Genomic DNA, 12,254 nt, shown 5'->3' with positions numbered 1-12,254 from the left:
CTGGGAGAAGCAGCTGGAGATGACAGGATGGAGAGACACTCCAGGACATTAGACAATGAATGTGCACCCTGAAATGAGGGCCTCTACCAGGTGGGTTCTACAGTCCTAAGGTCTTCTGACTGATCCAGTCGTGTCTCTGGGGCCTAGTATGACCACCAGCCTTCTTCTGACATCTTTGCCTATGAGAATAACTGGTGAACACCTTCCTAGGTGGTCAGGATACCTGTGAAAAGTACCTAGTGTGGTTAACTAAGGAGGATGTGGAAGAAGCAGAGGAGAAGGAATAGGGAGTGTGTTGGCTAGTTTTATATCAACTGACACAAGCTGGAGTAAGGGAAGAGGTGGGAGCCTCAGCTGAGAAAACTCCTCCCCAAGATCTAGCTGTAGACAAGCTTGGAAGGCATTTTCTTAATTAGTGATTGATGTGGGAGGGCCCAGCCTACTGTAGGTGGAGCCTGTCTCTGGGTTAGTGACCCTTAGGGCTACAAGACGGCAGGCCAAAGGGTGTGTCTGAGGGCTGTGCTGCTGCCAAGGCCATGCTCTCACCCAGGGCTACAGTGTCAACCAGGCCAGGACTGCTGCCGAGGGACATGTCTGGGTCCATGGTCCTGCTGCAACTGGGGTCTGGTGATGTCCATGGTCAGTGTTAGCACAGGGTGTCATAGGATTCCAGGACTGTGCCGAGCCAGCCCCTCCCTTCACTCGCTCTGGGATAGTTAGTCCTGCCCCTTGCTGGATACTGCGGCAGGAGAGCTGGCCCTGCCCTTCAGGGGAGAACTCCTCCAGCCCCCCAACCTCCCCATGCACCCTCGGGAAAGGTGACCCCACCACCTGCCACCGGCATGCGACTCACCTGGGTAGCACACTGGAGCTGATCCTATTGTCTGGGACTCAGGCGAGCTGACTCTGATCACCTGAGCAAGAAAGCTGACCCTGTCCCCCCTGTCTGCCATGTGCTGGCATGGGTGAGAGAAAGATGTCTTCTCCTTCCCTGCTTCCTCAGCCACCTGTGGCAGGTGACAGAGCTGGCCCCATGGTCATGAGAGAGAGAGAACTAGCCCACCCCTCAAGGGCTGCAGTGCATGCATGAGAAAACCGGCTCTGCTCCCCATTTGGGCAGAACACTATTGTCGGGGATGCAGGAGAGCCAGCCTTGAGGGCAAGAGAGCGGCAGAGCTGACCCTACCCCAAAACTGGTATGCCTCTTACAGCAATCGAGAGAGAAGGCCCTGTACCTCGCCTAAGCAAAACAGTAGAGCTGGCCCTGGTGGTGTGAGTCGTGCCTGAGCTGGATCTGAGGACCTGGGAGCAGGAGAACTGACCTCATCCTTGCTGTAGGCCCCACTGGGTGAGCTAGCTGAGGCCATAGTGACGACGAGGGAAAGCTGACCAGCTGGCTAACCCAGCTACCACCCAGCCCACAACCAGGGCTATGAGTTAGCCCACCCCAACATCCACGGCAACCATGAACAGCTGGAGCATGTGAAGGGGACAAACCTCCAGCTCCAAAGCTGCAGGATCTCCATGACAACAACAGGATATCCAGAAGAGCCCCAGAGAGAGACTATTATCAATAGTTTAGCAGAAGTCAGAGGTCTCAAACCAGACCATTATGACTCAGAGCAATGAACATTTAACAAGATGAACAGACTAAAGGGCAAACTGTGACTCAGCCGGACAAACTGCAACTGGGACAACAAGATTCTTCTCCTTCCTTCCTTCCTTCCTTCCTTCCTTCCTTCCTTCCTTCCTTCCTTCCTCCCTCTCTCCCTCCCACCCTCTCTTCCTCCCTCTCTCCCCCTCCCTCTTTCTTTCTTTTTTGGTTTTTGCTTTTCCTTTTAAATTTTGTTTTATTTTGGGGAAAAGGTTGCATGGGCAGAAGGTAGATTTGAGGGGACAGGAAGATAAATGGGATTGGGATGCATGATGTCAAATTCACAAAGAATCAATAAAAGTTAAGTTAAAGAAAGATGAAGAGCCGAGCAGTGGTGGCGCCTTTAATCCTAGCACTTGGGAAGCAGACACAGGTGGATCTCTGTGAGTTCAAAGCCAACCTGTTCTGCAGAATGAGGTCCAGAACAGGTTCCAAAGCTGGAGAGAAACCTTCTCTTGAAAAACCAAAAAGAAGGAGGAGGAGGAGGAGGAGGAGGAGGAGGAGGAGGAGGAGGAGGAGGAGGAGGAGGAGGAGGAGGAGGAGGAGAAAAAAGCAGGATGAGTAAGCCACGTGGAGCAAACCAGTAAGCAGAACCCCTCTACGGCCTCTGCATCAGTTTCTGCCTCCAGGTTCCTGCCCTGCTTGAGTTCTTGTCCTGACTTCTTTCAATACTCAACAGTGATTTGGAAGCATAAGCCAAATAAACCCTTTCATCCCCAACCTACTTTTGGTCATGGTGTTTCATCACAACAATAATAATCCTAACTAGGATGGGCAGAGAATAACAAGATGTACAAAGAGCAGAAAAGGAAAAAATAGACAATCCTCATTTTACTGTTGAGCCATAGAAACTGGAAGTGAAGTGTGGACCATCAGACCCCTAAGAGAAGAAGCTTTAGGGGTTCCCAGAGGATTCCAGGAAGCCTACAGCACACAGTTAGTGTCTAAGATACAGTGGTACCCAGAGGATGCCAGGAAGCCTACAACACACAGTGTCTAAGATACAGTGGTACCCAGAGGATGCCGAGAAGCCTACAGCACACAGTTAGCATCTAAGATGCAGTGGTTCCCAGAGGATGCCAGGAAGCCTACAGCACACAGTTAGTGTCTAAGATACAGTGGTTCCCAGAGGATTCCAGGAAGCCTACAGTACACAGTCAGTGTCTACGATATAGGTCATCATCATTAATGATTTTAAATTGAATTTTTAACTGATTTTTAAACATTGAGTGTGTGTTGTGTTGTTAGTGAGGGGTGTATACACGTATTAGTGTGAATATGTGCTCATGTACCTTGGATGCATGTGTGTGCGCATGTGTATTCAGGCTAGAGGTTGGCCTTGGGTATTGTTAGATTAGGATGATGGAGGTGATGAAGAAGTAAAAGATAGAAGACAGGCCTCTCTAGAAGCAGGGTTGCTCTTTTGATTGGAACTGAAGAACCGCAGTCTTTTAGAGGAAGTGGAGGCTGTGCACTGTGGCACTGGGGGCTTGAAGTGGGGAAGGATATATCAGGGCGAGCTAGTGGGTAAGTTTCTGGCCTTAGTCCTGCTTCTTAAGTTTCAGATAGGAACTACTGTTACGGCAGTAAACTCTTGAGAACATTATTTTAACTAGGCAAAGATGTGTTACATTTGTTTCTGCTTCCTTTGTTTAATTATGTAAAGATGTGTTGCGTTTGTTCCCTTCCCTGGCTAAGGCACCTGATTGGTCTAGTAAAAAGTTGAACAGCCAACAGCTGCTCCTAGGCAGGAGAGGAATGGGCAGAACTGGCAGGCAGAGAGAATGGGTAGGAGGAGAAATCTAGGAGGCATGAGACAGAGGGAGAGGGAAAGAAAGAGAAGAGAATGAAGGAGAAAGAGAAGGACACTCCTGGGGCCAGAAGCCAGGCGGCCTCCAGCCAACCAGACACAAGAAACAATGAAAACAAAATATACAGAAGAAAAGAAAGGTAAAAAACTCTGAGGCAAAACATAGTTGAAGACAGGTTAATACAAGTTAAGGGGGAAAAAGTTAGCCAGAAATGAGCATAAACTAAGGCTGAGTATTCATAACTAATAAGAAGTCTCTGGGTCATGATTTGGGAGCTGGTTGGTGACTCACAAGCTTTGCCAGACTGAGATCTTTTTACCCTTTGGATATTTCCTCAATTTCCCTCTACCTTGTTTCCCTCTACACATATCAACACATCACACATACAACACACATTGATTGCTTGCACACACACTCCTCTTTCACTGAGCCTGGAGCTCACTGACTGGTCCAGGCTGGCTGGCCAATGAACTCCAGGGATGCACTTGTCTCCTCTCCTCCCCACTCCCAAGTACTGGGATTGTAGGTATGTACGAGTGCATTCAAGTGTGTGAATGTGTGCGCTCGTGACACATACATTAATTAAAAACCTAATAAAATTAGTTCTTTTAAAGATGAAGAGTAGCAGAAGTACTTGACCTCTGGCCTTCACATACATGTTCTTGCAACCCAATTGCACGTGCATACACACATATACACACATCACAGTTACAACACACATATATCCACATCACATGTACAACACACATATACATACATTACATGTATGACATGCATATACACATATCACTCATGCAACACATATCAACACATCACACATACAGCACACATTGATTGCTTGCACACACACACACATACACACAGTAACAACAACTAAACCCAAAGTACTTAAAAGAGAGTCCTAATGACCTGCACCTCTTACACACCCCCACACGTCCCAGTATGGTTACCTGGTGTCTTAGCTACTTTTCTATTGCTGTAAGAGGCACCATGACCAAAGAAACCCATAAAAGGAAGCATTTGGTTGGAGGCTTGCTTACAGTTTCAGAGGATGCGTCCATGGCTATCATGATGCGAAGCATGGGAGCAGGTAGGGAGGCCTGGCGCTGGGGCAAAAAGTAGCTGAGAGCTTACATATGATCCGCTAGCAAGTGGTAAAAAGAGTGGTTCAGAACGGTGTGGGCTTTGAAACCTCAAAACCCAGTCCTGGTAACACACCTCCTAACCCTTTTTGTACAGTTCCACTAACTGGGGACCAGCATTCAAACACAGGAGCCACGGGGACCATTCTCATTTAAAGCACCACACATGAACGATTACATTTGTTAAATTAATAAAACTAATAAAAATAAATAAAAAAGCTGGGCAGTGGTAGTATATACCTTTAATGCCAGCACTTGGAGGCAGAGGCAGGAGGATCTCTGAGTTCAAAGACCAGCCTGATCTACAGAGCAAGTTCTGGGACAGCCAGGGCTACACAGAGAAACCCTGTCTCAAAATACCAAAGAGAGAGAGAGAGAGAGAGAGAGAGAGAGAGAGAGAGAGAGAGAGAGAGAGAGAGAGAGAGAGAGAGAGAATAAACATAACTTTGTTAAGGACAATATCTTAACTATAACACCCACTCCTGGGTCCTCTAAACTCATGTCCTTATACAGTGCAAAATTTGATTACACCATCTCTATAGTTCCAAAGTCTCAAGCTCATTCCAGCACCTACTCCACAGCCCAAGCCCAATCCTAATCCAAATCAAGTGATCCGTTCCCAGTATCAACAGTGGGACAGTGACGGGGGGGCCATGTCTAGTCCAAAAGGCAGAAGCCAGGTGTAAGTAGCCCAAAGCAAGCATGAAACCCTGTAGGAAAAGTGTAAGCCTTGAAGCTGGAATGTAGTTCTTCCTTCCTTAGAGGGCTAGGGCTGGACCTCTAAGGTGCCAGGCCACACTACTTCTAAGGCTTTGCTGGGCTTGTTCCTTGTGGCTGCTCTCTGGGGTTGGCACCACACTGGAGTGTGCAGCTTTCCCAGGTGGGCACTGCACCCCATTAGGCACTGCCATTCTGATGTACCAGCACCAAAGCAGTAATCAAACTATGAGATTTTTTTTTTCTGTCAAAGAGAGCTAACCCTCTAGGTGCTGAGAACCCATAAATCTCCCTCACCCTGCAAAACTGTCCTGAAAAGGAATTCAAATATTTTAGTCTCCCCTGCCTTGTAAAACTTTAATGAAAATATTTTAATCTCCCTCATCTAGTAAAACTTTTGTGTAAGGCCCAGGTGTATTCTGGGAACCTGATGGCCTGGAGTGACCAACCCCTTTCTTTCATTTCCTTTGCCCCAATTAAAAAGCAAAACAAAACAACTAGTCAATGGCAAAAGACTGAAGTTGAACTACAGTCAATGCGGAAAGCAGGAGTCATACTGAGCTAGAGTAAACGCCAAGTGAACTTCCTACCTGGCATCCTTGCTAGCTTGGTTTAGGTCCTAGCATATCCTTCTTTTCAAAACAAAATTGCCTTGCCCAGTTACTTTCCTTTTGCTCATGAGTTTCTTTGTGCGATACCTAGAATATTTGTTTCCAACACTATCCGCACAGCTCCTGTGAGAACCTTCTGAGTTTTATGTGGTGGCTCCATCCCTGTGTTCCTAAACTAGTCAGTACATCCTTTGGAATCTAGAGGGAGCTCTCTGAGCTCTTGTATTTGGCACACCCTGCAGAATTAGCATCAGGTGGATGTAGACACCAGCAAGGTCTGCCTGCTCCTTGCTGCCTGAGCTGTGATTGGTGCAGCTCACTTCTCCTTTGGAATTTGATGAGCTGAGCTTCCAGGTAGCCTGGAGGCAGTGAGCACTTGCCCTTAAAGGCCCATCGTTCTGAACTTGGTATGGGAAGAGAAGCCTGTATGTCTGATGTGTTTTGAGGGTCTCTTCTCCGGATGAAGAGGAAAAGCCGAGCTCTTAAATAAAGGGCAGCATGGCCATGCTCTCAGCGTTCTCCCCGGGACCCGCTTTCTCACTCCTCACATGCCAGTCTGCAAAGTTTTATTTATTTGTGGATGACATCTTTAGGTCATCCCTTTGTTCTTGTATCTCAACTAAAGTGGTTAAAAAAAAAACAGCTGCAAATGGTTGGGGAGATAATTCCTTGAGTAAAACTTACTGCAAGCCTGAGGGCCTGTTCCCAGAACCCGCATAAATATGCAAATTTAAAAGGATGAAAGAAAGGGGGGATGGGTTTTGTAACTGTCACTAGAAAGTAGGAGTTGGGCAGATTCCTGGGGCTTACTGACCAGCCACTCTGGTCTGCTTGGGAAGATCCAGTGAGAGAACCCCCCCTCAGAAAAAGAAAAAACAAAAACCACATGAATGGTGTCTGAGAAATGAAGCTTGAGATTGTCCCTGTGATCTTCATGTGCACCGTCACACATGTGTCAACCCACACATATGAATATATACGTACACATATACCACCCCGACCAAAGTAACCATGTAGCTCTCCTGTATTTTGCTTACAATTTTATTTCACCAGTAATCCTATTCTAGCTTCCATAAAGACACAGGGCACCTGAGGCAACCGCATTCTTGTTTCTATTTAACAAGGAAGTTTTTATTTTTATTTTATGTGCATTGGTGTTTTGCCATGGGTGTCAGGTCCCTTGGAACTGGAATTATAGACAGTAGTCTGTAGTGGGTGCTTGGAATTGAACCCAGGTTCCCTGGAAGAGCAGTCAGTGCTCTTAACCACTGAGCCATCTCTCCAGCCCCAACAAGGAAGATGTAAATGTCTGTTTCTGACCAGTTATTCCTTATTTCCATCTGTTACATCATTAGATTGCTTACTACTTTCTGTGTTTCTTTCAGAATTCTAGACATAACCATTGAAATAACCGCTAAGGAGCTCCAGCCGTTCCCAGTCACACCTTGCTCATGTCTTCATTCTTCAATATTTCCAGGTGCTTTCGCAACTCTAGCAACTATTCCACTCTGTGTTAGAAACAGAGAGTAATCTTGTGTGCAAAGGAAAATATAGACAAAACAAAAATTCTTTGGTAATGCAATTGTGTGTGCGTGTGTGCGCATTTGTAAAAAGAGTGCGTTAGAACATGTATAAGCTACTTTTATATTGCTGTGATAAAACACCATGACCAAGGCAACTTATAAATACAAATTTTTATTTGAGCTTATGGTTTCAGAGGGCTAAACTCCATGATAGCAGAACAAAGGCATGGTGGCAGAAACATCTGGGGCTCACATCTCAAACAGCAAGCAGGAGAAAGAACAATGGGGATGGCATGAGCCTTTTGAAGCCTGAAAGCCTGCCTCAAATGAAACACCTCTTCCATCAAGGCCAGGTCTGCCGATCCTTCCCAAATAGTTCCACCAATTGGGAACCAAGTATTCAAACATATGAGCCTAAGGAGGTCATTCTCATTCAAACCACCACACCTCTCTCCCTAGTTCCCTTAAGCTTCTGACCATATCATAATGCAAAATGCATGTAGTTCAACTCCAAAAATTGCCATAGCCTTCCACAGTTCCAACACAGTTTAAAAGTCCAAGGTTTCTTTTGAAACTTAAGACAATCTATTAATTGTAACAACCTGTAAAATCAAAAAGCAAATTACATACTTGTAACATACAATGGCATAGTATATACATTACCATTCCAAAAGGAAGAATGAGGGCATATTGAGAAATACTGGCTCAAAGAAGAACCAAAATCCAGCAGAGCAAATTCCAAAACCTGTAGCTTCCGGGCTGATGTCAAAGGGCTTAGGTGGCTCTGCCTCTCCAGCTTTCCTGCCTGTCACATCCCCCCCCCCCCCTCAGGTTTGTTCCACTCTTTGGCTGCTGGTGTAGGAGGTCCTTCTGTTTATGTGTTGCTTTCATTGGTTAAATAAAGAAACTGCTTTGGGCCTGGTGATAGGGCATAACTTAGGTAGGCAGGAAGACAGAACTGAATGCTGGGAAGAAGGGCAGACAGAGAACCACTATGGAGCTGCCAGAATCAGACATGCTGAATCTTTCCCAGGAAGCCTTGACCTTGAGGTGTTATACAGATTAATAAAAACGGGTTAAATCAAGATGTGAGAGTTAGCCAATAAGAGGCTAGAGGTAATGAGCCAGGCAGTGATTTAATTAATACAATTTCTGTGTGATTATTTCAGGTGTAAGCTAGTGGGGCAGCTGGGACAAACAAAGGGCCCCGCGCTCCTTTCAATAATTGGTGCCCAATGTGGGGCTGACCACTAAACACCCAAAAATGTTAGAGAAGGGACCAGAAGTACAGAGGAGAATGCGAGGCTAATCCACAAACCCCAAAAAAACAAGGAAGAAGTGACCAGACGTGAGGAACCTGCAAAAAAAAAGGTCAGTGGATATGTGAGTATTGAGCACTCAAAAAAAAATTGAGATCAGGACCTCCTACACCAGGCTGCAGCTTCCATTGGCAGGTATCCCATGACTTTGGCACCTCGAATATCTTGGGGTCTCCAATGCAATCGAGGTTCCACTTTCACAGCTTTACAAATGGCCTCTCTGGGTGGGGTGGCCATGCAGAGGCCAGCCTGCCACATGTTGCAGGGATTCACACCTTAACCACAGAGGACGATTTCACAACCTCTCTACTCCTGTACCCTTTATGACTCTAAAGCCAGAACCATGAGAACAACATTGCCATGTCTGCCTGTCTACCTAGCTCCCTTGAATGACTTAAGAACTGAAAACCCCATAGGTCTTTTCCCTTCACAAGTTGGAAGCTTATCTGGGTAGAGTCTTTCCTGAGGGCAACACCCCCAATTCCATTTCAGATCTGGTCTCTTAATCTCCTTATCTCTTTCAGCACAAGCCTTGGATCCAGCATTAAATTTTCTGATGCTCTTTTTCTCTTCAAACTATACCTGCTCTATTTTTCCTTGAGTAACAATGCATAAGATTATTAATAACTGTGAAATAGGTTCGATGTTAGGATATCTTAAAATCTCCCCTGCCAAAGAAATGAGTCCATTATTTTCCAATTTAGTTTCATGAAAAATCTTAGGACAAATGCAGAAACCAGCCACAGTCTTTGCCAAAATGTCACAAGAATGGTTTCCCGCCCAGCTGTTGTTATTGTTCCCCACTGAAACCTTTTGAGCTGGGCATCCACAGTCCACAGTGCTCAGTCCTACTGTGAGCCAAGCTCCTGGAAGGATGGCCCAGTAAACCCTTCTTACAGAATTCAATCACGTTTCTAGTCCAAAGTCCCCAGGTCTGTATTCTTCCAGACATCTGCATGGTCAGGCTTGTTACAGCAACATTCAACTTCTGGTACCAACTTCCATGTTAGTTTCTTTTCTGTTGTTGTGATAAAACACTATGACCAAGGCAACTTATAAATGAAGTATTTAATTGGACTTATATTGTCAAAGGGCTGGAGTCTATGAAGGCAGAGTGAAGACACAACAGTAGGAGAGGTTGAGGGTTTACAGCTCACATAATAAGGGGGTCATATCTCAAATAATAAGCAGGAGGCAGAACACATTGGGAATAGCATACCATCGGTGACACACCTACTTCAACAAGTCCACACCTTCTGATCTTTCTCAAACAAACAATCCCTCCAACTGGGGATCCAGTATTTAATAAACATATGAGCCTGTTGGGGCCATTCTCATCCAAACAACCACAGATTCCAAGCACAGCTCACAAGCACACTTGGTTAAAATGGCTTCAGTCTTTAATCTCTGACATAGGTGGTGACTCAACCCCATTGGTCGGAGCTTGACTTCACAATCTTACACAATTAGTTAATTGGCACAAAGAGGAAGAGGAGTTCCAGGAAATATGAGTCATTGTCAGGATAAGTACCTTTGATAGAAAAAAAAACCCATAACTTTGATAGAAAAAGACTTTTTCTAAAAATTCCCTCTTCTTTACAGTTTTTTTTCCCAAATGCAGACAGTAGATGTTGATCATTTGAAGCCTCTTAATGTTTGTGGGTGTTTTGTCTGTGCAGCACTTGCATGCTTGGTGGAAGTGAAGGCCAGAAGAGGACATCAGATTCCCCAGACCTTGGCTTACACACGGTTGTGAGCTGCCATGTGAATACTAGGAGCTGAACCCTAGAGAAGGGGCCAGTTCTCTTAACCTCTAAGCCACCTCACCAGCCCCGACATAAACTGTTATGGTAAGTGATGGTCTAAGATGGTTTTAGAGTCATTTAACGACATCAGAGACCTGGGCCCCCAAAGCACTTTTGGCATATCTGGTCTCTAACAAGGATGAGACTGCCAGGAGATCTAAGGAAAATTTTGGTTTTTGGCCAGCAAAGAAACTGGCTACTTTTCTTGAACTGCCAAAATTGTCTAGCCAATTTCTACCTCTGCCCTGCAAGAGTCATTGTAGAACTGGAGAAAAGCTGATGTGGCTTCTTCCAGGTGAATTAGGGGTGTTTAGTGTGGCAGTTGGGGTATCTCTCCAGAGGGTGTATCTACACTGTCAGATGTAGAGAGAAAAGGAAGTCCTGGTCTAGTGTCTGGAAAAAGGTGTGAGAAGGAAGACAAGAGTTATTAGCCTATGTGAGGATCCAGAGGAGACAGAGAAGGGGGTGTGTCTATGTCAAGGTACACAAGAGCTTCCTGATGGGCCAACATCTATCTACTGGGCTCCTGCTCATTTTTCCTGCTTTCCTGAGAGGCTGAACTCAACAGAGAACCAGGGTCTGCTTTTCAGGCACTTTGATAGTTGGTGGACTGGCTAGAATCATAGTGAGCAGTCCCCCTCAGAAGGCTTCTAGGGAGGGAGAGAGAAACATTGTAAATATTAATTTAAGTTTAATTTACTTGATTGTTTAAATTATTTGATTTTTAGGTTAAAATAATTGTGGGCAAGTCTCCCTCTAGGAAGCACTACAGTTTTTTGTTTGTTTAAAAATATAACCTTCATTCTACTAATATTTTGTGGTAATAGACAGGTGTCACCTGCTCTGGGAAAAATCGTGATAGAGTTTCTCTAGGTCATTTAACCATCGTAGCATGTGGGAGTCCTAGTCAGTCTCCCCAAATTCAGCCTCTGCCATTCCCAGGACAGAATCTGAAGCTCCTGTCTACTGGAGTACTTACCCCATATAATGCTTAGAAACGTGAACATAATGCATAGTCATCTGAGGAAGTTCTGTGACTAAGTTGTCTTTAATAGACTTTTATTTAGATAAGCATAGCCTAATTATAAAAACTCTGTTTACAATTTTATTATTATATAACAACACTGTCAGCCAGGGATTTATCCATCAACCATACCCCCAGATATATTAACCCTTTAAAAAGCACAGTGGAGTGGTTTGAATGAGAATGTCCTCCATAGGCTCTGGCCTTCGAACTTTTGGTTCCCAGTTGGGTGGTGTTTGGGGAGGCCTGGGAGATGCGCCTTGCTGGGAGACCTGTATCCCTTGGGTTTGAGAGTTGAAAGACTCTCAAGCATTTGAATCTCTTGTGTCTGCTTCCCACTTGCAGTTTAAGGTGTGAGCTCTTAGTTGCTCCCCAGCCTCCAGGCCTCCCATGCTGCCATGCTTGCTGTCTCTGATGGGGATGAACTTATCCCCCTGGAGTGGTAAGCCCAAATAAACTTTTCCTTTCTTAAGTTGGCTTGGTCATGATAGTTTATCACAGTAACAGAAAAGAAGGCAAGACACACAGTTTCCTTTGCTTTGTAGCAAAAGAGGAAGTCAGGAAGAGATTTAACACACAGAATTCTCTGTTGGTAGCCAGGGAAGAAAGGGTAGGAGTGCAAGAGACTTCATGGAGCCGAGAAAAATC

This window comes from Microtus pennsylvanicus, chromosome 4, assembly GCF_037038515.1.
Source record: "Microtus pennsylvanicus isolate mMicPen1 chromosome 4, mMicPen1.hap1, whole genome shotgun sequence".
Classification (NCBI taxonomy): Eukaryota; Metazoa; Chordata; class Mammalia; order Rodentia; family Cricetidae; genus Microtus; species Microtus pennsylvanicus.
Note: the sequence above shows the minus strand (reverse complement) of the source record.